A 26,914-nucleotide genomic window follows, 5' to 3' on the forward strand; every position below is an offset into this window, starting at 1 on the left:
GCTTATTCCAAGCCAACTCAGAACGTTTTGAGCTTGAATAATCCGGTTTATTTGTTAAAGCATATTTTTGATATATTTTTGTTTGGACTGCCTTAAAACACTGAAGGTTAAGTGTTTTAAGCCATCTTTTATGTTTGTGACTAGTTTTTGGGCTATTTCTTGAATAGAAGAAATAGTCCTCTAATTGGCGTCTGACTTTTGCACTCTAATTGGCGTCTGACTTTTGACAGTTTTGGTGCAAAGATAATTTTTGAGACATCTTGAATGTAATAACTGCTACATCAATATGCTAAAGCATGTTGGAAAACACAAGAAGCTTTAACCACAACCTTATTTTGTTGTACTTGATTCCATTGAATAAATTTAAAGCCATATTCTCTGAAGCACAGAGGGTGATATGCTTAGAGACAAATAATAATTGTTTTGAAGGGTTTTTCCATCTTCTGCAAGCTGTAGGATCATTATACACCATCAGTAAGACCTCTCCAGTAGCTCTTAATTTCTTACACATAATTATGCATCCTGACTCTTTTAGCTATAACCAATCTGTGATGGCTCATTCACACATGCTGAGCAATAGATGAATTGATCCATGTATTTTCAACTGTTATGGCTCATACACACCTGCTTAGAGCAGGATGAATCCACTTATTTACAGTCTGTTTCACTTCTGCATGGATTCACACATTAGATACCATATTGCCATGGATACTCCTAGGGCCTTTCCTGTTTATACCAGATTATCTGGCAGTGTGGACTCATATAATGCCGGTTAAAGCAGAGAGCTTGGGATCAGATCCTGGGATATAGGGCCTGTCTGGAAGGGCCCTAAGTTTTCTGATTTCAGAAACTAAGCAAGGTATCCACTTACTTACAGTCTGTTTTACTTTTGCATTGATTGACCCATAAGTCAGACACCATGCCTTCTCTGATTTCAGAAACTAAACAAAGAGTATCCTCCTTATTACTTGGATAGGGAACACCAGCCTTGCAGTCACCTTTGGGGATGGTTTCTATCACATGAGGCCATGTGCATCCTGCTGCTGGTCTGCCTTCTCCCCGGTGATTTTCCCACCCCAAGCTTTTAATAGGTAAAACCCATCAATAACTCCCATTCCCACAATGTCCCCTTCACTACCTTGGTGAAATAGCCAATTCTGCTTTTGTGCCAGCATGCCATAATTGAAGTTGCTGGCTGGTTTTTTGTTTTTGTTTTTAAGTGCTAGAATTGTGCAATTACAATGAAAACGGAACAGTGGTAGTGCAGGAATATGGGGTTATGAGAGTGTACAGAAGACCAATCATTTCACACAAATTGGCAAATTGGGCTAATGAAGAGTTACAATATTGAGGGTGCTCAACATGTTATGTATCCACTATCAACGAAGACATGATTGTAGTGGGATAGCAGTTTCATATGATGAAATCCTCCATATAAAGAAGTTTCTTATGTCCACAAATCCCATGTTACTTTACTTTTTCCATTTTCACTTGTAAATTCTTCAAAGTACCCCCCTCCCAAATCACATTTCAATATGCACTTTGAAACACATTTCTGAACACATTTCCCCTCCATAAACCACACACAGTTCGAAACAGATTTGTTTGGTCTGGGAACTGCAAAGGAACATACAGAAAGTGTGAAATCTGGTGAGTCATACATTGATCCAGGAAACACAGTTCAGAAAAGATTTGTATCAGAATTTGGAAATATCAGACTTATCAATCATTCACATTATTCACGACTTGATTTGCAAGGGTTGATAAATTAACAATAATGGCCATGACAAGCATACATATTACTTTTGACAAGTTGGTAGTGCAGATTAGATATTTTGAAGGGGAGAAGATGGGGAATCTACCACTACAGGCATCATAGGTAATGGCTTTTTATAAGAAGATTAGTGGATGAGGTGGTGGTGGTGCAAGGCCGCTCACTATGGCCGCTTCTACACTGTCATATAATCCAGATTATCAAAGATGATTTTCAACATCTGCTTTGAACTGGATTATATGAGTCTACAGTTCCAGATAATCCAGTTCAAAACTGATAATCTGGATTTTATCTGGCAGTGTAGAAGGGGCCTCAGTGAAGAGGAGAGGAAAGAAGCTGGCAAACTTTTGCTCGGGCAAAGACAACTTGCTGAAGCCTCACTTAGCTTGTGTGTTTTTCATCATCAACATTTGTTGGCCACATTTTGATGCTGCTTGGCCCACATATTCTAGTTTTCATCTGTGAAATATTGGAGTTTATGTATGTATGTGTGCAGCACACTTGGTTTGTACTTTCAAAACTATCCTGATTTCCTTAATCGGATAGAAGGATGTTATCTCCTAACCAGTGCAGAAGTAAGATTAGGTAGCCAGTCCATCAGGTCTCTGAAAGTTGACTTGTTCTGCTGAACTATCTTTGTTACTCTTAAGATATTTTATTATGCATCATTGACTTAATTTTTTGTTTGAGTAATGTTTTCTATTCAGATCCAAAGGACTTCACTCTGATGACTGAGGGGCCGCTTGTTGGTTGGCTTATACCTGTTGAGAGCAATTGCCTTGTTACCACGGGCAGAACAGCAATGAGAGTCTTACAATGTACTAGGTACATGTTGTGAGCTAAAAGTCACCGCTAGGCATGAAGAAACTCTGTTGAGTTAACATACAGTGTCACGAAAAACTTATGTGTTATGATATCAGGCAGTGAAATGCTGGCGTGTTTTGATTGATTCATGTGCTTCAGGGGAAAGGAACGGATTTTCTTTGCTTCAGATGATTCAAAGTGACATTCCACTGATGTCTGCTGAAAGTCAGAATATTATGAACCATGTTTGTGCAGCAAAATAAAATGTATTTAGTGTTTTTTCCTCTTTTCAACCACATGAATAGTAAAAATAGTATGCCTGTTGAAGTACAATTAAAATGCTATGATGCTTTTGACACAATCATAACAGGGCATTTTAAGGTATTTTTTTCTTGTGGTTATAGCTCTTGAAGACAAGATGCCATTTTGCATGCAAAGGAAATGTTTTGGGTTTTGAGTCTGCAAATAATTCATGGCGGTATAAGTTGAGTATCCCTTATCTGAAATTTCAAAATTGGTAGTAAAGGTAAAGGTTTTCCCTGACGTTAAGTCCAGTTGTGACCGACTCTGGGGGTTGGTGCTCATCTCCATTTCTAAGCCGAAGAGCCGGCGTTGTCCGTAGACACCTCCAAGGTCATGTGGCCAGCATGACTACATGGAGCACCATTGCCTTCCCACCAGAGTGGTACCTATTGATCTACTCACATTTGCATGCTTTCGAAGTGCTAGGTTGGCAGGAGCTGGGGCTAACAGTGGGCGCTCATTCCGCTCCTGGGATTTGAACCTCATTGTATGCTTTTTGATGTTTCAATTTGTGCTTTTTGATGTACACAAAATTTGTTTCATGGACAAAATTAATAAAGTATTGTGCATAAAATTACTTTTGATATTGTTTATAAAGTGCATACGAAACATAAATGAATTTTGTGTATAGACTGGGTGAGACTTTAAGGTAGCTTGTTATGCATATGCAAATAGTCCAAAATAAAAAGAAATCAGATTCTTCTTCTGGTCCTAAGCATTTTGGATGAGGGATACTTAACTTGCATCAGTAAAAATCTGTTTGCTGTACAGTGAAATAAATTATGAAGAGATAACATTTTAAAAAAAATCTCCAGAAAAAAATTTGTGAGGTCTGTATTGGATGCTTTCCTTTCCAATGTAAGTTTTGCATTTGATCAGAGATGAAGGAGCTCACCAGGCATGTATTATTGACACTCAAGTGACTACAGCTGCCAGACTGAAAACTGGAGAGCATTCCTGTAACTTTAGTGGTTGTTTAGAAGAGAGAATTTCAGCAGGTGTTGTTTGCTGGTTATTAGGTAACAAGCAACACTTCTTGAAATTCCTCCTTCTATACAACCATTAAGGGTCCAGGAAACCTCTCCAGTTTTCATTTCAGAAAATCTAGAATGCTTTAGCTGCTAGAGAGGGGATTTGTCTGGCTCAATTTTGGTGAATCCCATGTAGAACATTATTATATATAGGGTGAAAGAAGGGTAAGGAGATGGCAAAGGGGGATTTTTATGACCCACAAAAGTTACTATTTGAGAGACAGACTTTGAATGCTTGCCCCTGGTTTGGGGCCAGAGACACAGACATTGCTCACCTCTGATCTCTAAGCTACTTCTTAATAGCATTGGCTATGAATTCCACCTTGATTAGACTGGAACAGGGTTCTAAAAAGTATTTGCAAAATGTCTTTTCCTTAGCAAAAAGTGTCCAGGCAAACGGAGGTACCCTAAAATGAAAATGGTCAAACCCTATAATATTTTTGTACACTTTAGGACTGTTTGTGATCTAGGCAAGAAAGAAAACTTGGGAGGTATGGAAAAACCTTTTTACAAGGTTACATTTTTCACAAAAACTGAAAAAATAATTAAGAAACGCCAAAATTACTCATAATTTTTCCCTGTTGAATGGTTTATTCTTGCATAAGTAAATGAAATAAAGTTGAGTCGGGGACATTGATTATAGTCTGCTCCTACTTGCAGGATTGCTTCCAGATAATGACAGTGGGGGATTGTGGCTTGGCCACAGGGCATAACCCTGATCCCACAGTGGTCTATGCTTTGGTTGCTTTAACCTTGGACTACTGTAATGTGCTGTTTGTGGGACTTGGTTCAGAGGCCTCAACTAGTGCAGAGTTCAGCATCTAAGCTGCTTGCCTATGAGATATTGAGCCAATTTCCAAAGAATTACTCAAAGGATTAAAGATTCCACACAGCACAGGACCAGGTTATCTTTTCCTTTATAGATAGCTCTGTTTCTAATCCTCTGGGTCCTCAGCTGTGGTTCATTTAGCTTCTCTGTTGTGACTCTCACCAGGAGAAATTATTTCCCCTTTAAAAGGAGGTGGAATCCAGCACTAGTTGTTACCACCGTAAATTAAAAGACCTTTCTGTTTATACAGGAATTTTCCTAATTGTTAATGCCATCAGTTACTTCAGTTTATAATGGATAGTTATATGGATTTAATTTTTTTTTGTTATTTTACTCCTTTAGCTACTGTTTCATTAACTCAGTTCTTATTGTGAAACATGTTGGGATTATTTAACATGATAAACAGTGTTTTGAAATAAATATATAAAATCTATAATATTTTGGGATTTTAAAATTTTATTTTTGTTTTCTAGTGAGTAGAAGATACATTTAGAGCATAATAATAAATCTTCAAACGACTTTATTTTAATATCTAGATGGAGGTGAAGCAGGAAGGCTAATACCTACTGTTTCTAAAAAAAAAATCATACAAATGCTTCCAGCCAATTGTAAAGTACAGTAAGGTGATTTATGAATTGAAGGATGATTGACACAGCAAGACTTCTTTGCTGACATTACAAGAAATTCACCTTTTCCTCCTTTTAATTTCACATTTTATTATTCCAGGTTAGCTTAATGGAACATTACTTTTCATTTGCCTTTTTTGTGTAGGTAAAAAGTGCATGGTTGTATTAAATGGCAAGAACTTTAGTATTAAGCTTGGATTGATGTCACACTGGCAGATGTTAAATGAAGATATAGCTGCTTAAATCTACAGTTGGCTTGGGTAGTGGTTTCTTATTGATCTTGATTGCATTGCTCTGTGACTGAGGTGGGCTAACGTTATATTGTGTGTAAAATAAATTAATCGACTGAATTAGCCTTAATTCCAGGACAGGCAAACATTCTTTTGATATAGGAAAGGTATCTGCTGAATTTCTACATAACAGAAGAAGACTGAGAAAATGCATAATATAACCCTGAGAAAATGCAGACTATGACTGGATCTACACTACCATATAATGTATCTTAAACTAGATTATATGGTAGTGCAAACTCATATAATCCAGTTCAATGAAGTTAAACTGCCGTCTGTGTTTTGACAGTCTGAAACTGCACTGTGTAGATCTAGGTTATGATAACCCTTTTGAAGGAGTAGCCATTGGACTAGCATCACTGACAAATCTCTCTCTTATGATCGCCATATATAAACAGATAGGAAGTTGATAATCCCAGAGCTGAACTATGCTTATGCTATTTTTTCTAAGAACAAAATCAATTTTAAAAAGTAATCTAACAAATGAATTGCTATGGCAGCAACATTTCCTATTTATTGAATGGTATTTTCAGGATTTTTAAACAGGAATCTTTCATTGTGTATTTTACATCCTAGCTCCACTGAACTAGATTGCAGGATTCTAATTGTTAAAATACACTGAATTTCCATGGATGTTCATCCAGCTGCAGCACATCCTTTAGTGTTTAATCATAAATGCAAACAAACTTTCACGCTGGATTACTATTTAAACTGCTACAGTGAAATAGGAAACTCATTAATGAAAAATAAAGAACTATCATGTTACTTTGTGATTATTTCTGTATTCTTGTATTTCCTCTATGATAATCTGTCATACATAACAGTATGAAACACCTTGAAAGCTTTCTTATCACTCTATTCACTAGTCAGTAGGGTTGCTCAAATAATTCGATTTCCCCGTTGGTCGTTAGTAATTCATTTGTTTTGTCGCTTTTGAAGCGATATTAGAATCGCGTTATCCCGTTGTGTGGATCCCGCAGTTTCGAACTGCAATTTTTCTGAAGTCGTCGTTTTTTTTTGTTAGAAAAACATGCATTTGCAAATCACCCAAACTTGTTTCAGTGCACTGGGGCAACCTAGCATGTTGTTTCCCCCTTGTAGCCAATCAGAGAGCACGTTTAACTCAGGGGAGGGGCTTGTACGTGCTGAATCAAAAGAGACTGCAGGGAGCCTCATTGATCATTCGCACTGGGGATCTGGAGAGAGAGGGTGGTTGGAAGGCTAGGCTTAGACTGAGATTCCAGCAAGATTTCAGTCCTGCGTCACAGCTTCCTTGGCTGAGCTAAGCTTGATCCAAAGAAGACCAGGGGGAAAGGGTGGGTGAGGAGGGAAAGAAGGGTGGGTTTTTCTGGAGGAAGGAGGGTGTTTTTAAAAAGGGCCTGTGTGTGGGCTTTTTTCCCCCACCAGCTTGGCGTTTGCCATTTTCTCACCAGCACTGCAATTTTTTGGCTGGTGGCAAAAGGATTACTAATTCAGCAGCTTTTTGGGGGGTTTTATTAGGAATCTTTTCATTGCAACTCCCATAATCCACACAAATACAACTTGGACAAAAGGGAGGCTGTATTTTTCCTTTTTATTTTATTGCATTGCACTTTGGCTGGCTATCAACGCTTGCAAAGTCTGGCAAACAGTGCAGCAGCACCCATAATCCACAGAAATAGAACTTGTTCAAAAAGGGAGGCTGTATTTCTGCCTTTTATTTTCCTGCAGTGCAGCACATTAGTGCGGTTTGGGTGGTATCTTATTCCTATCAACGCTTGCAAAGTCAGGAAAACGGTGCAGAAGCACCCATAATCAACAGAAATAGAACTTGATCAAAAAGGGAGGCTGTATTTCTGCCTTTTATTTTCCTGCAGTGCTCATTAGTGCAGTTTGGGTGGTATCTTTCTCCTATCAATGCTTGTAAAGTCAGGCAAACGGTGCAGCAGCACCCATAATCCACAGAAATAGAACTTGATCAAAAAGGAAGGCTGTATTTCTGCCTTTTATTTTCCTGCAGTGCACATTAGTGCGGTTTGGGTGGTATCTTATTCTTATCAACGCTTGCAAAGTCAGGCAAACGGTGCAGCAGCACCCATAATCCACAGAAATAGAACTTGTACAACAAGGGGGGGGGGAATTCTTTTCCCTTTTATTTTCCTGCACGTTAGTGCAGTTTGGCTGGTATCTTACTCCTATCAATGCTTGCAAAGTCTGGCAAATACTGGTATACCCATTTTACAGTATCAGAATAAGAACAACCGTAAGAAGGGTTTCTGATAGTTACACCCGGGACACGTTGCCAAACAACAAACAACACTTCTTTCCCCCCTGTAACGCAATCCCTTCCTCCCTTCTGAAAGCTGAAAACACTCCAGCTATCATGAAGCGTTCAGCTGAACGCAGGTCTGGTGGACCAAGTCCTGGTAGTGGTCAAGCCACAGCCCGGACTCTGTGGGGGGCCAAAAAAGTTAGGGGGAATTCCATCCATCTTAAACGCGCCTCGATGGGAGTGGGTGGACTCAATGATGAAGCTGGCTGTTCGACTGTTGGAAGTTCACAGCTCACCACCCGCAGTCAGTTGTCTGTTGGAGCTGACACAAGTGCCCGAACAATGGAACATGGAGGTGTTGCCGTCCTGGAAGTACAGGTGGTGGATAGTGAGGATCTTGGAAACCCCACTCCTCCACCCGCTACTGACAGTGAGGAGGAGGAAGATGAAGTAGTACCATCAAATCTTAGACCTTCTCGGGCTGCTGTTATGGTGCCCACAACTCCAACCTCCCTGGGCGTCGGCACAGTGGCTATGGGAAGGCCAAGGTCATATATTTGGGACCATTTTAATGTCCATGCTCAGCGTGCCACTTTGGCAGTTTGTAGACACTGTGGGGCAAATATCAGCAGAGGGAGAGACCCGAGACATCTTGCAACCTCGGGGTTGAGTTCTCACATGAAGCGGCATCACCCCTCGATATCACTAGGAGGGGGAACTGCAAGCCCTTGCAGCGGCAGCATAAGCACACAAAGTTCTCCTTGTTTAGAAGGTGGAAGGCAGACACAGCTGCTCCAGGACGTCTCTACCCGGTGGAATTCAACCTATAAGATGCTGGCATGCATGGTCAAGCAGCAGAAGGCAGTACATGGCATCTCCCTTTCCTTAGTTGCTCCTGTAAGCAAGTTTGTGCCAAGTAATCAAGAGTGGGACACCATCTCCCAGCTGGTAGATGTCCTGAAGCCATTCAAAGATGCCACAGAGACCCTTTCAGAATCAAAAGCCCTTCTAAGCCAGACGGTGCCCCTTGTCTTGGGGCTAAGGAGACACCTTGAAATGCTTGGGGCCGGTTGAACACTAGACTCCTTGGCTGGCCCGCTGACACCGCCAGTCCAGGAGGTGGTGAGGAGGTTGTCCTTTGCTGTACGAAAACACCTAGAGCCACTTCTAACCAACAAGGTCCATATGCTGGCGGCCTTGTGCGATCCATGGCTAAAGTACACCGTCTGCCCAAAAGACTTTACCGTATGGAAGGCCCAGTTAGTTAACCTTGTGAGGGGAGGTCTTTGCTGCCAGGGTGGGGGAAACGGGCACAGTGGCCCCTCTACCGGAGATGCCTGCCACTCCCAGCACTAGCGCAAGTGGCGAGAGCAACAGTCCCGGGGAGCCGGCTGGGGGTGGCCATAGGGTAATGGGTCTCCAGCAGCGACAAGGAAACGCTTTCTTTGCAGAGACGGTGGCCATACTAGCCTGCTCGGAAGATACCTCTTTGCTGGCTTCTGTGCAAAAGATAGACTCGGCCGAATGCTCAGTCAACCGGTACTTTGAGGAGCCTCCAGAGATAATTTCCTGTGATCAATTGGCCTACTGGGCTTCACGTGATCACATGTGGCCGTATCTGTCACACGTAGCCCGCCAGTTTCTCAGCTGTCCGCCCACCAGCGTGCAGAGCGAAAGGGTCTTCAGCCTAGCGGGTGATGTAGTCACACCCCACCGCAGCTTGCTGGACCCACAAACAGTTGAGAAACTGGTCTTCTTGAAGGCCAACCTTCCCATGTTGAATTTCCCCAATTTGGATTTTGACACTCACGCCTCCTAGAACAACAGTAATCTTCCTTGAAGCTGCTCTGCTTCTGATTAACTTTGGCTAATTTTTTTTTGGGGGGGGGGGTCCCTTTCCCTTATGTCCCACACCTCTCTCCTCTATCCTCCAAAGCTTTCTTAGATCTCAGTAATCCCTTCTGTACTCTAGAGTTTTCCCGTTTGTCTTAATCATCGCACACCGTTGTCTGCTTTCGTTTTCGGAGACACCAATCCCTAGGGGGCAGTACCCGCAGTTCGTCCAGGTTTTGTCTCCCTTATTAATTATTCTGGCTGGGAAGAAGTTGGTCTGATATTCAAGGGGAACTTAGTCTATAAAAACCAAGGTAGGAAATGCATCCGCTTTGGGTACAGAACGGATTAAAATCAAATCTCGATCCCTTTTTTTAAATTATTTTCCGCGAAAGTACTATGACTGTAGTCTTATCCAGATCCTCGCAGTTACTCTAGAGAAAGAACATTGTTCTAATCGATGTGGTTCCTTCCCTAAAAAATTCAGGAAGAAGAATTCAGGAAGAGTCTCACTTATCTGAGATAACGGGCCAGCAGAAACTTTGATGAGGAGAGATTGATGAGAAGCATCCAATTTGGAAATCATGATTTTACGAGTGATGCACCAAAAGATGATGTAATGCCACTTATTGGTAGAAAAAAGGACTTCAATAACACGCATCGATGTAAAGTTGTAATTTAACTGTAGCACCATTATATCACTACATATTGAAAGCATTTGCAACAGTAATGGCTTTGATATTGTATCACTGAGTCTTGGATGATGGAGACTACAGTACTGTTGCATCGCATCTCTACCTCAAAGTCAACAACGGACTACCTCACCTTGATAACAAGGAAGTGGCTGAGATTGTGCCACTCCAAACAAGCTTTTGCTTTGGGTTAACCGAGCAGCAGTATCCATCGACTTGGGGATAGTGAAGATTTAGCATTGAGTGAAGCAGAAAGCGATGTCACAAAAACAGAAAACTTTTTGGAAGTGACGCAAAGGAGAGGAAAGGCAAAGCAAATAGAAGAGAAATCGCGAGGTCAGGGGGCCCTAAGTTTTCTGCATTCCTGGTCGCAATGGGCGATAAACTGTCTGCTAAGGCCTTGGAGTGCTGGAGTGGTCTACCTGCCTTTTTGTATGGCAGTAAAGCCTCTTTGGTTTGATAGAGTGGCGGTATACTTATTTTTATTTCCCACGTTGGGGTGGGATGACATTTGGGCTTTTAGGACAGCCATTACCGAGACCTTCCGGTAGTGCGGGTCTCCGCAGAGCAGAGCATAACGTCACAAAAGCAGAAAACTTTGTGGGTGGGGCGGGCCAGTCTCTTTAGGACGAGTGCCGGCCAACAGTGGCCGGCAGAGGGTGGGGTCTTTACTGCTGAGATAGACAGGTTTGGATCCCCGCGGGGATTTTTTCTTTTCTTTTGTTGTTTCCTCTTGGCCAATTGTGTTGAGTTTCCCGCGATGCATCTCTGCTCTCTCTTAGCTTTCCCTCTGTCTGTATTTGGGCGATTTGGCCAAGAAGCTTTCTCTTATTTTTTTTCTCTCTCTCTGGGACGCGTTCCAGCTGACTATGGCCAGCGCAGGGTGTGGTCTTTACTGCTGAGATAGACATAGTGGTTTGGATCACCACGGGGATTTTTTCTTTTCTTTTGTTGTTTCCTCTTGGCCAATTGTGTCGAGTTTCCCGCGATGCAGCTCTGCTCTCTCTCAGCTTTCCTTCTGTCCAGAATTGGGCTCCTTCCTTTTTCAGGATGACCGCCCCGGGTTCTCTGGAGGACCTTCATGAAAGCAGGGCTTTCTGAATTGTTAACAACACCGTCCAAGGCTGCAAAACGGCTGCAGTCCTACCTCCCCCTCCCCCCGCCAGTGTTTTTAATGGAACCAACCCCCCATGTCTATCTCGGCAGCTAAGCCCCTGCCCTGCTGCTTCAGGGAAAGGGGCGGGGGTGGGAGCTGCCCGACGGTGGCCGGCTCCCCAGGGGAGTGGGATCCAAGCCCCCATATCTATCTCGGCAGCTAAGCCCCGCCCTGCTGCTTTAGGGAAAGGGGCGGGGGTGGGAGCTGCCCGACGGTGGCCGGCTCCCCAGGGGAGTGGGATCCAAGCCCCCATGTCTATCTCGGCAGCTAAGCCCCCGCCCTGCTGCTTTAGGGAAAGGGGCGGGGGTGGGAGCTGCCCGATGGTGGCTGGTTCCACAGGGAGTGGGATCCAAGTCCCCATTTTAACATGAGGCAATAATTCAAGCCAACATTGCGCAAATCTTACATTCATTGGGAGGTGGAGGGGCTTGCCCACTGTGGTAGAATGGCCTCCAACCTGGAGGCCTTGGGGAAGTCATTGCGCATTGTGGCAGCGCAATGTGTCTCTTGGCCAGCAATGTCCTAACATTTTGACAGATTTACGGGCACTGAAACAATATTACACAAGTAGATGAAGGAGTTTCACAGTGAAGGAAACCCCATTGAAGAGGAAATAACAATTTAAAAGCAGGAACAGATTTTTGCAATTGTTAAATAAAGATTTTTTATATAAACTATGAAATTGCGCAATAAATCTGCGGAAAGGGCAAACGCTCTGCAGTTTGGTGAGCAAGCAGGGTGGATTGTGTTCTACCACTGTACCAAATTTGATCAGGATAGCTGAAAAAAAATGAGTGCAGGAGAGTCCTGTAAAAGCGCCCCCCGGGCTGTTTTGGGCCACTGCGCATGCGTGTCCGCCATTAACGAATTACTTTTGAAACTAACGAATTTTTGTTAAATTTCAAAAAATTTTGAGGGCAAAATTCGAAAATGACATCAGAAACGAAACGCTAGCGCCCCCTACTTTTGAAACGAGTTTAGAATCATTTTTTTCATGAATCGCTCAAGCCTACTAGTCAGAGTACACAAGATTTATAGGAAGCCAGTAGATTCTTCTTTTTTGAAAACACACCCATTGCTGAACTCCCCTATTTTCTCCTCTATTAATGGCTGGTCCTAAATGCTTTCATGACTAAGCAGATATCCAGGTTTCAGTCTCATAAGGTGCATATACACTGTAGAACTAATAAGATCTGACAAATTTTAAATTTCATGGTTTATTGCAATGTTAGGCACCTGCATACCTTGGCAGAGAAGACTAAAAATCTTGTAAAACTACAAGTTCCATGATTCCATAGCCTTGAGTCATGGAAGTAAGTGGCATTACACTGCATCAGTGCTACAGCGTGTCCTCAATTTTACCTTTCCGCTACACTTTAAAAAAGAACTCTGGGACAGGAGTCATTTTAATTCATGAATTCCTCCCTGGGGTGGTATAAAGAAACAAACATCATCTTAAGTTTTTTTTTTTTGCACAAAATTAAGGTTTTGTTAATTTAAAAAGCAACCCTCTTGTTCTGTCAAGTACTAGGTTATTAACTCAATAATTTTCTCTTAAATTGATGAAATTGGCTTTAGCTGTGTAACCCCTATTAACATCAATGACGTCTGTATCTAAAAAGTCTTCAGCAGCACACTGAAAATGCTCCACTTAGAAAAGGATCTTCATTTCTTACATACTTTATTTCAGGCCAGGAGTGGTGATATCTTCCTGCAGATTTGCTTCAAAAATTATCAATTCTCTTTTGTTGTGGCCATCAGTCATTTTCACTTACAATGACCTGTTGACTTCTATCACAGCAGAAGGGTCTTTAAATTGGAATTGCATGGCATGATAAATTAAAATGGGCACACACTTGTTTGCAGAATAACTAATTTTATTCAAATGAATCTGTTTAATACTCTGAAACAATATCTACATGTTCATAACTTGTAACAGAAAAAATGAGCTCTTCCAATAAAATATGAATGGGCTGTGCATTGCTTCATGCATGAATTCTGAAGCTTAATCAAAATAAGACTGAAATATTCTGCATTATAAAATATTATTTGGATCTGGTCCTGCATGAGGTTCTATCTCTCTGAAGCCATGCTCCATAGACATAGACTAGGAGGTTATTGGAGGTAAATGTGTCATTGTTGGATTACTAGTAGCTTTACCAATTTGTGATGGTTCTTCAAATATAAAGAAAGTTGATCCAAGGTGGCTCTACACTGGCCCTTCTCCTGGGGTTGATCCAAGTTGGTAATTGCTGAATTGGTCTTGAATTAGTTTTGACCAGAATTCCCCCAGCTATGATAGAGGTAGGAGAGTCCTGACTATCTAGTGGTGTCAAACCCTGTTTGGCTCTGTCCGGTGGCCGACTTTACCATTCCCTTCCCATTCTTGTGGTAGTTGCAGCCAAGGGTGTGTGACAGGACTAGTGTCAGTCACTCATCAACTGGAGTGATGATAGCTAAGGTGCCGGATTGACAAGGGGGAGGGGAAGATGAGGAATTGTTCTCTCTTTTCTCTCCTCACCAATTGATTCATCATTAGAGCTAGTGTTACTCCAGCAAACAACCTGTAGACACGAGCTATGTTATGCCAGCTGGCCACTGCTACAATGAGAACGAAGGGATAGGAAGTTCTGTCCCATGTCCCTGGGCTGCCCAAGCCTGAAGAATACAGGATGTCCATGCAAACAGTTGCAGCCGCTTCTGTCTCAGAAATGGCCTAACTATTTATATGGGCCCTAAAGTGGTTGAAGACTGCATTAAAAAGCCTTTGTCCATGTTAACTGAAATCGGCTCCCTGCATTATTTAGGCACAGAGCCGATTCATTCACCATTTAGGCTAATAGATCAGTGTAGATGCGTCTCTAGTTTCATTGATGTTTGAGTTGGTAATATGCAAGCTAAATTATTGTTATGTGATCTATGTAGGTTGCTGCAGTGATCTCAATACAATAGTTAAATGAAGTTTTCAATATTACCCATGGGACTGGGAAACGGAATAATGATTGAAACATCCAAAGAGCTTTTTTTTTCAGAAGCGTTACATTTCTCATTCTTGTGCACCCCCCCCCCCCACTAAAACTGACAATATCAACCAAATTTTCAGCATTTGCAAGAATGACTTTTATTCTAAGTATGCAAATTGCACAAAAGTGCAATGGTTGTTGCGTGGTCTTTAAAATTCGACACATTAGATGGGTAGTTTGCATGTTTTGACCAATGAGCTAAAGAAAAAGACTTCACAGAGAGATATTATGTGGAAATTAAGTATCAGTGAAAATAGTGCTGCTTGCCTTGTTCTTGCAATAGAGCAAAAATCTGATGGAGGTCAGAGATTTCTTAACAGGCTGCCTTGGTATATCTAAACAACTAAGAATTTCCAATAATTCTCCATATTAATGTCAATTATATGGACTATTTCCTTTAAAGCCCAATTCATGGTGCTAGTTTGGGTCTTTAAAGGTTATAAATGATTTCTAAACTGGTTGCCTGAAGGACTGCTTATACATGCACAAGCCAACTTGAGTCCAGAGATAGGACCCTGTCAAATCACCAGTAAAAGCTAAAAATAATGATAAAGATCAGTGCATCTTCAGAATGCCCTCCCTAGGGAAATGCATATGGTTTTTATGAGAACTCTGGAGACTTACAATTCTGTTCTGCATTTGGTAAATGTGCGGTGTGAATAAATGCATAGTTTCTGCTGGTCTTTACTGGGTGATTTAAATTCAATATGTGTTACATTGTCACCTTTGTGATTTGTGTGTTTAGAAATTCATTGTAAAATGTCTTGTAAGGGCAGTGTACCCTTAAAGGCAGGACAGAAAATATTTATTAAATTAAAAACGCAAATATATAAGTTTTTCCTTAGAATTAAAGGGTCTAATGATGTGAATACTTTAAAATGTGATAATAAAGATTGGACATCAACCATATATACTCAGGTCGATTAAGGTACTTTGAGTTTTTTTGAGATTAAAGTGTGTGCTTATGTCCCTCCCACTCAACTCTGCGTGACTCAAAAGGCTGAATTTTATCAGGCGTCTGGAGTGTGGGTGCAATTTGATTTTTAAAAATATATAATTAAAAGACACAATATGACTGTAGCAGAAGTGTTCTCAATAATTAACAGATGAAGGAAATATAGACAGAAGGCATAAAAGCAAAAAAGTTTGGAAATTTCTGTACTCTGAACTGATAGCACAGAAACTTCTTACCTTAAGGGGAACCCTGCCCACATAAATCTGCCTAATAAATAAACTCTTCTATACTTGCTCCAGGAACTGATAATATTATAAAAGAAATTTGGCTGTGGTAGTGATCAGTAGCTGTCTGCTGCCAGGGGATTAATGCAGAATAGTTTAGGTAATTCGTTGGTCATATCAGGGGTGTTGCACACCTTGAAACTGCAGGGCCAAAATCTACCTATGGTGATTGTACTGTGTGTTTAAAACAAAGGAACAGAAAAAATATTTGAAAACATTCAAAAATATTTGGAAAACATTTTTTTCAACAGAACTACATTTTGCTGCATGGAAGACATGCAGAAATATTATTCCCAGTACATAAAATGCTGTTTTCTTCACAGAATATTCCATATTATGTGCCAATGAACCGTTTGTCAATTTCACACAGAATAAATCCCCAAGTACAATATTTTCCGTGCAGTTAATATTCCTGTGTTGAGTTATAGAATGGATATTGCTCCCTCCTCTGTTTGACTGGACTTCCCCACCCTGTGCCACATGAGCACCCCAATTCCCTCCCTTCAGACTCCTTTACTTTTAATTCCACTAATTGTGTTGGGTTTTGATATAATCCTGTATATGGCTTTAGTTTAGATTCTTGGCTTAACTGTCTTGATGTCCTGGCAGTGCACTTGTTTTAAAGTTTTAAATTTCCCGACTCTTAGACCTGATGTGTTTGTGTCCCTCTTCTTATAAGCTGGTCACTGACCATAATAAAGTGAACTTGTGTTGAAATGATATTTTCCACCCAGAAAAGGTTGTTTCTTATTAGGAAATTGTTGAGTTCTCTGCCAAACAATCACATAGTATTGAAGTCTAGTGAATTGACCCTCCTCTATGTATTACCAGTGGAAGCATAATACTAAACATGGCAGAGGGCATTCCCCAGTCGTGGGATACTTTCCCTTTAGAGGACCAAACAATGTAGGCTTTCTTTTAATTTCCATTAAAAACATGTCTTTTTATCTCAGCTTTTTAGCCTAATTGATTAATTCTACAGTGTATACATATGTGGCTATAAACCTTTAAAGCTGTTTAACAGTTTAAACATGCTTTGACCTAATACATTGCTTCATATGCTTTTAGTCTGTTAAAATTATTTTATTATTGTTTGAAATTGTTAATTGTATACTGCCTGGGAGCCCATACTATAAGACAGAATGTAAATATTTTTATAAATAAGTGAAAATAATATCGCTACACAAAGTGAGATGGCTGTCTTAATTGGGGCTAAACAGGCAGCAAATCTGTAGTTGCTTGATATATAATTATTGTGTTTTCACTGGTAAAAAGAGGTGAGGTTTTAAGGGATTTTCAGCCTTATGTGCCTGAAATAACTTGGCTCATCTTGACAGGGAAAGATGAAATTTCTGATCTGCCCTAGGCAGCAAAATGCCTTGGAACAATTCTGATATTACACACTTGTGGCCAATCAGCAGTCTTTTTCTGTATGCCTTTCTGTGTCATGCTTGCCAGCTTATGCCATCTGCTGTTAATGGTCTGAACGCCCTTTGCCTTTAGCTTCTTGGTGGTGTCCAGTTATTATACCCATGACATTTCACAGATGAAAACCAGGACATATGTGGCCAAGCAAATCAGTGTATGGCCAAGATGGAAAAGGTTATTAATGAGGAACAGCAGACAACCTAGGAGAGGATGCAGCAGTCTGGTTAATTGAGTGCAGACAACTTTTGCAATTTGAATTCAGTCTCGAGTCTAGAGCAGATGAAGTAAGCGGGGAACAAGGAGGAACGTAGAACTCCTTGACCAGAAGTTACTGCCCCAGGAATGTACTCACAGGATCTATCCGAGGTCTCTTGGTTTTCCCCTGATGACTAGCTTGAATTGAGACTAGGATGTACACAGAGAAGGACAATATGCAACCTATTTAGACATATCCATTTTTTTTTTGGGGGGGGGGGGGCTTAAAGGCCTAAAACTTGATACATGATAATAGAATTAGCAGTGTTATTGACAATAAAGGGATGATTTTGGACCATATGCAATTTTTTCAGGCTTGGGAATACAAAGTGTGGCAATGGGTAGTGCAGTACTCCAGAAGCATAGAAGATATGACAACAGCCCATCACCCCCTTCAACACTGGCCACTACTCACTTGTGGCTTAGAGCATGGTATTCTATAGCTGACGGTTGCAGGGGGAGAATGGAATTTGGGGTTACTGTTGCTACCGAGTGAAATATATGTATGCAATGACTCTCCTGGCACAGACTGCTTCTTCTCTGTGCTCACATAGTCTATAGGTTTCTGTATTCTTGGTGACAGATTTGTAAGAAATTTTATTTCTGTTTAAGTACAGCCTGCATATTACGCCAGCAACAATATTTCCATCAGCATCACAGAATAACAGCAGATGGAGAGATTTGGGTGGAAGCATGAAAGCATTTGCAATGTTCAAATTACATTACTTTTGTTTTTCAGTCCATCTAATGTACTGGTCACCACTGGGTCTGGCACAATGTATCAGACTGTAGAGTGCATTGTAGGCTGGAGAGTAATCAGCATACTAAAAAGTTCACTTTTTATTCTTCTTTTTATGGTTATTGTATTAGTTTATCTTGGCCTTTTTATCCTAGATAATTTTTTCCACCTTGGTTAAGAAGGGATGCATTGCGCATTCCATTTCAAGGGATTATCTCCATTATTTATAGCAAAGCCACCTGGAGATAGGATACTTATGTTTAAAATATTTATTAAAGTCAAACTGCATACATTAAAAAGTAAGACAATTATGCACGGATGTGGAAATATGCACGCATACGCCCAAGAGACACAATATATCATGTTTAAGTGTGTGGGCAGTTCCTTAAGAATTCAGAAAAAATTCCAATAACAGCTTTTTAAAAATGTACAAATTTTCAGTACACACAACATAGCCACCAAGCTATATTTCTGCATTCCTTATAATAAAGTTTGAGCATATCTGCATTTATATTCACTTGAATTTATAGTACTGCATCTCATTAGATCACATAATTTGGTGGAGACAGGAAGAAGTACCCAACAAATATACTTTATAAAAGAAGCATAAATATATGAAATACTTGGGCATCATACTTATAGTTTTGCATAGTTTCACAGGAACTACATGAATTTTGAAATTGTCTCCCTTTCCCATGACCCCCTCAGCAAACAGTGAGAGAAGTCCAGATTTGCAGTGGGGGATTCTGAAATTCTCCCAAGTTGCTATAGAATATTCTGTGGCCCTTGACTCCTAGCACTTAATTTCTGAAAATATTAGATGCAAAAATGGCAGAATCTGGGGATTTGGGTTAACAGATTCTGGGCATTCAGTTCCCTCAAAAGTTATTTTTTAAAACTCTGTTCCAGCAATTGACCTAGTGTGCACAGTGTCCTTATTGCTATCAATGGGAGAGGAATCATAAAGGTAAAGTGGGAGAGAGAACCATTATGACACTAGGACTTTATTGGACTAGGAGTAGGACATTATTGGACTAGGACTTTGGGAGGCTAGGTTCAAATTTCTGCTTGTCCATGTAATTTGTCGATTATCATTGAATTATCTTGTTCAAATTGTACTTTCTCAGCACCAGAAAATGGCAATGGCAATCCTCCTCTGAACAAACCTTGACAAGAAAACCCTATGAGAGATTCACCTTAGGGTCTCTGTACATCAGAAATGACTAGAAGACATGCAACAACAATAACGTGAGGAAGAATCCTCAAAAAGTATGGGTGGGGAGGGAGGGGGAAAAGCTGACACTTTTTCCCCACCTCTGCTTTTGTGAACCTATAGTAGGGGTTTACAGATAAGTGAGGTTGTTTTTGTTTTGTAACTTTGAGTCTTCTGTTCCCACCACAACCTGTGAAATTTCTTAGCCTTTCTTTTGTTCTTGCTTCAGCCCCACTTCTATAAATATCTGCTGTCACTTTTGTTGACCTCAAGAACTTTATGAAAGTTGCTGGGCCCTGGGGTCCTATCCAGGAACAAAAGACGGGTGTAAATGCAAGGAAGGAAGGAAGGAAGGAATGAACTCCTTAGAGCATTTTAGAGCATTTTATAGGTAGAGAACTTGGGAAAGTCCATCTATTTTTGGAAGTCCTGTTGGGATGCTCCAGCATTCTCAATTGTTACATACATAAATAAATATTCACTCTAGTTAATTTTGGACTATAACAGCCAGAATCTCCCAGCCAACATGGTCACTGATCCTATTGTAATGCAAAATAGTAATTCCCTGATTTTGTATGCAGTGGAGGAAAAAATGACTAAAGTTCTTGATATATCTTGTAAGCAAACAGAATGGATATTATGAAATGCGACCAATTTAATTTGCCAGATTAATTTATTAACTTAACACCAATTGAGGTATAATTCTAGCAACAGAAATAATTTTCCTGTGATTCATGGCTTTCTAAGAAAGTACCTAATCATCTGCCACAAGATGTATTTTGTGTTTCATAACAAGCCATCCATTCCTATTGTAAGTCTGTGATTTGTGCTCTGAGGAGTACAGAATAAGAAGTCTCAATATAACTTTCACATTAGTCTGCTGCTAACTGAGTTTATGAAGGGAATCCATGGAGTGTTATTCATATATCACTTTTTATGACACAGGGATTATAACATAATAGAAGGAGATGAAGGAAAGTAGTACAAGCTTTACGGTAGCTCTCATTTTTCCAAACATGAAAAGCAATCTATGAAAACCTTAGTCCCGATTGAAGACAATTAATACCATAGCACAAAAAGCTTTTGAGAATTACTCGTTAATTTTTGCATGGTACATTGTGAGCATGTATTGTTCTCCCACACACCAGATTCAGATCTTGATTAGTCTTAGGGAACAGTCAGCTATTTGGTACTATATAAGGAGAGATATATGGGCCTCCCATGAAGCAGTACAGTAGTAAATTTTGAAGTGCAGGCAATCAGCAAGATAGTCTAGAATAGATGTTAGTGCTCCTGAGGAGAGTTTAAAAATTCAGGGGGCAATGCTCTGTGTCTGCAAACCCAGTTCTGCTTTCCACATTTCCCAGAAGCAGGGAGTTTGTGATGTTAATTGCTCTTAATTATTTATTCAAAATAAAGGCACCCCAAATACTTTGCAATACAACTGAGATTGTATACAACAATATGTTCTTCCTGGGAAAACTCATTTTCCTTCTCAACTACTGTGAAGAATGCATCTAATCTCAAGGGGGGAAAGGGCAAGTAAGAGAAGGAAAATGTTGTCAGAGCACTGACATCAAAGCTCTGACAAATAAAAACCCTTAATACTCCAATTCTTGCAAACCCTTACTTCACCAAACTATGGCTCCCATACCAAGCAATATTTATGTGTTGTGGTGTATGAGTGTGCAGCTGAAATGAAACGGTTTTATCAAGTTCCTTGGTCTTCCTATATTTACATAAATCTGGATGGTAAGGACAGAATATAGCTACTCAGATGTCTACTCAGAAAGAAGTGAGACATTGTATATAAGATTTGAGCACTATTTTAGACTAGTTTTGGATTAAGATTATATATGACATTTATGTCTGGCAGAGGACAAGAACTGAGTGATATTCAAAACAGAAGACAAAGCAGAAGAGGTTAAACATAGAGAATGTCATTATTAATATGCACACGATGAGCTTGCAAAATGAATATGCTAAATACACCCTGTTTTAAATAAAGCTAGTATATAAAACAAATATAAAGATAAAGTTATTGTGCATAAAATAAGACTGTCTTCCGATATACTTCAGCATGCCTTCCTAGATGTGATCAACGCAGAACAAAGAAAGAAGGATTTTAGAAGTATAGGGAAGGTGATGCAACAAAGTAACTGTTCAATAAATTGAACCTCACTGTTTCCCACTTCCTACCACACTGGATTATATTCTTGTAATTATCTTGAGGAGCCTTAAGTCCTATATATGTTGGAGGCCACTTTTATGTGGCTCCTGATGCCAGGACAATCTATATGTATTTCAACAGAGTTTTGCAAGACTTAGGATCTCATCAAATTAGCCTTGGGCTCTGTCTTAGGATGCTTCCATGATGGAGTCCACCAGAGACCATCACATGTTGGAAGGCTACTTCTGGTGGGGCTCCATCCTGAAAGTGCCCAGAGAACACAGGAGGCTTCCCGTGTTCTCATTAGTTAAAATAGTGCAAACATTGGGGAGAGAGAGCCAGGTAGTGATACTTTCCCCAATGTGATGGCTTCCCCCACTTCCCCACATATTCGCCATGCTGCCCGGCGAATCCCTCTGCTGTTGCCTAGCTTGAGGACCTCAATGTGATGAGGTCCACAGTGTTTATTAGCTGGAATATAGTGACACAGTCATAGAGGTGTTAGCAATGTTTTGCATGTAACTTGCTAAAATAAAAAAAAGATTATTATTTCAAGTGTACCGGATGTTTCTGGGCAAGGAACAGGATGAACCTCCTGGATCTACCTTTTGCCAACAAATTTCAGAAATGCTCAGAACCACATCACTCTCCCCCCCCCCCCCTCCTCCATTGAAGAGCAGGCCAGCACATTTTAAGTGCTGGTTCTGGCAAGTATAAACTCCAACAGCCACAAACAACATGACATTCACACATCTTTTTTAAAAAAAATAACAACCAATGAATTGCTTAGTTACTGCAAGCCCACTGTTTCCTGCTTCCCACCACTTTGGACTGTATCTACACAAGTTTTGCTTCTCCTTGAAGCACAACAGATGCACACTGCAGGGATGTCTCCAAACGTCTTCCCACTCTGAAACATCCTGGCCCTGTGAATCTTTATTATCTATCCTGCATTCATGTGCTCTATCTTTATTTCTGTTATCTATTTTACTTCTTGGAGTGAACTATTAGATCTGTAATCATATACAAGTTTGATATAATTTGTTGCTGAATAGACATGCTTAGGATTGCACTGTAAATTTGCTTGGAAATGCATATGCAAATTTCTCACTCTTCAAAATCCATACTTTATTATATTTTAGCAAATACACCACATATAATCTACTATGCCCCCTTAATTTCCAAACAAGCTCGAAAGGAAAATATAAATTAGTTTAAAAGTCATAAACACTAAAATCACAGTCCAACCAAAAATATTTTCTAGGTTTTTAGGCCTGCTCCTGGGTTTATTTGGGGGATTGATTCATAAAATCACATTGAATAGACCACATCAACTCTAGTTTCTTAGATATGGTTTGCATGATTTTCTATGTGCAAGCAGATGGGTAGTAGTATATAACATATAGAATTATATCTCAAAAACTAGAGCTGACAGAGGAAAACTGGTGCCATTTTTGGAACCAGCAGGTCAAATATACCACAAAACAAATCTAACATTTGAGGCACCAAAATGTGTGTTGGCCAGTGTTATAATAATAGAATGTATTATTGCATCTAGAATAAAATAAGGCATACTGCAGTTTGATGCATCCTTGCTAAAAACGTTTTAAGTTTTTTGCATTTATAGAATTCCATATTTTTATTGGATTATGTAACATAAAGCCTTATTTTATTGGTGATTTTTATCTATGTTATTTAATGTTCATTCAGAGATAAAGGTGGGCAGGAGTTAGCTACTGATGATTGGCTATGTGTCACCATGATAACGTAGCTGCTTCTGTAGAAATGTAACCATTTCGAAGCTAGCATGAAAGAGGCGGAGCTAACTGGATGAGAAAAGGAGGGAATGTTTTAAAAAGAGTTCGGTTATGTTCATGTTTCTAGTAAGGGAAACTAGTGGAAAAACTTGTGTAGGTCTGAGGGGTCAGTTATGGAAGTTCTCTAGCCGTTGAGCTAGAAAGAAGTCTGAAAGTTAGTAAAGTTCTCTAGCCGGTGAGCTAGGAAGAAGACGTCTGGATGTTTAGGTTCTAGCAAAGGGAGCTAGAAGGAAGACTGCTGTGTGTTCAGTTTAGTTTCTAGCCTGTGTGTTAGAAAGAAGATGTCTGAAGTAAATTAGGTTTAGGTTTCCAGTGAGATAGGGCTGAGGAAAAGGAATATTGTTGAGACAAAGTTTCACTCAAGTGGTTGATGTTAAAGGAATAAAAGATATTGTCTATATTGTGTATAAATGAAACTGAAGAAGTAAAACTATGCAACAAGTTACGCTTTTTGGACTAGAGAAACCATAAATAAATAATTCTTTGTTTTTAAGAAAGACAGTGTTCCTGAGTGTGAATTGCTCTACTTAGTCAGTGGAAGATTCATCTCACATACTTTACCTCAGTGTCACATCCTCTCATACATACACACGCACAAACTCAAGTGTTTATAACTGGCAGTTGCTGGGATCCTGAAAGAAGGATTGCCCCTGCCATAGTAGGATTTAAGAGATTCCATATTAAAAAGGCGTGGCAAAGGTGTGGGATATTAAAAAGAAGATTCCCTTAGCCTAAATGTAAAAGGCTTTGGGCAGGGTGTCCCACAATTAATGGTGGCAGTGGTTGGGATCTTGAAAGAGAGATTTCCCCCTGCCTGTTTGAGAAGCCACACTCGTGTGCCTTGTTCGTTGTTTTTCGAAGCAAACCATGCAGATGTGAATTTAAACTATTTCAACGATAACAAACTGATTCTGCAATCTATATCAGTATTGCTCTGAAGATATTTCCTCATCAGAAAAGGGAAAATAACAGATCCTTACATGTTTTTACTGAATTACATTGTCCATCTTTAGTCACCATCCTGGGTACGCTTTGCTGAACATTTCTGAAAACTGATAATAGCAAACCTACTGTCTTCTCTGTAGAAAAGGAACTCAGAATTGTATCTGACAACAGACTCAGCACAAGTCAGTAATGAAATGAAGCAACCTTTCCCTGCCCATGTGTCACGTAGCTTAAAACTGCATTAATAAATCTAGTTTACAAGCCATAGAAAGCAATAATTCCACATACTCCCCACTAATCAGATCTCATGTGGACTACTGTGGCAGTTCTGGATGCAGCACTTAAAGAAGGACATAGACAAATTGGAGTAAGTTCAGAGGAGGACACTGATGAGTGTGGCAGACACTAAAAACAAGTCCCAAGGGGAAAGATTGAAGTAATTGAATATGTTCAACCTAGAGAAGAGGAACCTGATAGGAGAGAAACCATGGTATTGTTTTTCAGATATGTGTAGGGTAGTCAGAGCCTTTTACTTGACAGGACAAGACCAAATTGAGCAGGCAAAAGTTAGTGGCTTGAACATTAGGAGAAGCTTCTCAATAGTAAAAGCAGTTCCACAGTGGATTCCATGACTTCCAGATCGGGAGATGGTGTGGTGTAATTATCTGAGTGTGGGATTAAGGTTTGAATCACTACTCGGTCACATAAATTTGTTGGATTATGTTGGTGAAGTCATACTCTCTCATCTTATGTGGAATGCATTGCAATGATAAATTTCTTCTGAACAGAATCTAGAAAAAAATGCATGATAGGGTCACTATATATCAGAATTAAATGAATATGGCATAGTTAGGGCTATCAAATGAATTTAAGGTATGAAGCATGGGAAATTTTGAACATTGTGACGGTTGCACTCTTAAAATTTTTTTTCATACAAAGGTTAAGTCCAATATTGAGAATGTTTGGTTGACTTCCAAACTGAACACTTTCGGATTCCAATTTTTATCTCTGGAAGTTTTATTTGAGGGTCACATCTGACAAATAAAAGAAATCAATTTTATAAATCCTTCTTGGGAACATGAATTTTCCTTGCTACTTTAAAATATTGGAGACATTTAATTCACTACAGAAAATTTACTGATTTCATTATTTCAGCATAGGCTGCTGGTTTGGTTTTTTTATGAACTTAAAACAGATTGACTCAGATTTACTTTAAAGACCTTTAGCCTCTGCGGGGATTTAACCTGAAGAAAAAGGAAGTCAATATCCCAGGAAGTTCACAAGGCATTTTGCCAATTTAGTGAATGGAAGGGAGGATGGTCTAGTTATTATCAGAGTTGCGAAACAAAAGTGTAACCTCACACGCTAATGATAGATGAAAAGTAGACATGAGGTTCAATCTTCCTGAGCTTTTAGCTTTGGGGCTTTTTTATTGTTCTAACGTTGGAAGAAACCCATATCTGGTTGTTTGATTGGAACATTTGAAAAATTAGATTCCTTTGCAGCTGGAAATCTAGCACTTGTACATGTGGAGAAGGGGTCAAATATGGGCTCAGGGGTCCAGAATGAGCTTTCACCTTGTCTTTTAAAGGCATCTGCCCAACAGTGAAAAGGGATAATAACACCAACTCAATGCCAACTCTAGACATTGTCCTGGGGCATTTCTATAAAGTTTGAAAAGGTGAAGTTTTACAATTACTTAAGAATAGCCCTTCTAGGAATCAACCAAGCTTACTTTGAAGAAGTAGGAAGTTTATTGATTATTAATCCTTTCAGCTCTCTCTCTATACTGTTGTACAAATTTGATTACTCAGTTGACTAATTCTAGAATTTCTCCAAGAAATACTTGGTGAAGATTCCTTCAGGAAATGCGAGATCCTACTGTAGTAAAGATTTAAATTTAGGAAGAGGGAAGGCAAAAGGACATACATCAAATTCTATCTGTAAATAATATTAATAAACCAGATGAAAATGAGGACATGTGTGGCCAAGTAAACTCTGAGCACAGTCAAGATTCAAAAAATGATTAGCAAGGACGACCATGGAAGCTAAAAGAGTCTGCAGCACTTCGCTTTTGCCTGAGTGTACCCCCTCCTCTCCTTGCCACTTTTGCATTTTGAATTCACTTTTCAGCAAAGGGAATAATCTGAAGAATAAGGGATGAATGAGAGGAAGTGAGATGACAGGATTAATCAAGACTGTCCTTACCAAATAGTGATTTTGAAGGATATAGTACATCAAATAATTCTGATCTGGTTTTGTTGACAGAAATGCCACCTCTCCAGTATTAATCAGAGCATAGTCCTCTGACTAAGAGTGCAGCTACATACACTTAATGCAATTCAAAACCACTTTAACTGCCATGGCTCAATGCTATGGAATCCTGGAATTTGTAGTTCCATGAGGTCTTTAGATTTCTATGCCAAAGGGTTGTGATGCCTCAGCAAATTACAAAACCCAGGATTTCACAGCATTGAGCATCCAAGACCTTATAAA

At 39.9% G+C, this 26,914-nt stretch overlaps 1 protein-coding gene and 1 pseudogene across 1 annotated transcript in view; both read right to left on the reverse strand.

Moving 5' to 3' along the window:
- kcnd2 (potassium voltage-gated channel subfamily D member 2) overlaps window positions 1-26,914 on the reverse strand; it is a 396,909-nt gene that overhangs the window by 156,715 nt on the left and 213,280 nt on the right. The gene's annotated exons all lie outside the window — the stretch shown is intronic.
- Window positions 1-26,914, reverse strand: part of LOC134299463 (E3 ubiquitin-protein ligase TRIM35-like) — a 44,651-nt pseudogene that overhangs the window by 13,500 nt on the left and 4,237 nt on the right.

Source organism: Anolis carolinensis, chromosome 5 (assembly GCF_035594765.1).
Source record: "Anolis carolinensis isolate JA03-04 chromosome 5, rAnoCar3.1.pri, whole genome shotgun sequence".
NCBI lineage: Eukaryota > Metazoa > Chordata > Lepidosauria > Squamata > Dactyloidae > Anolis > Anolis carolinensis.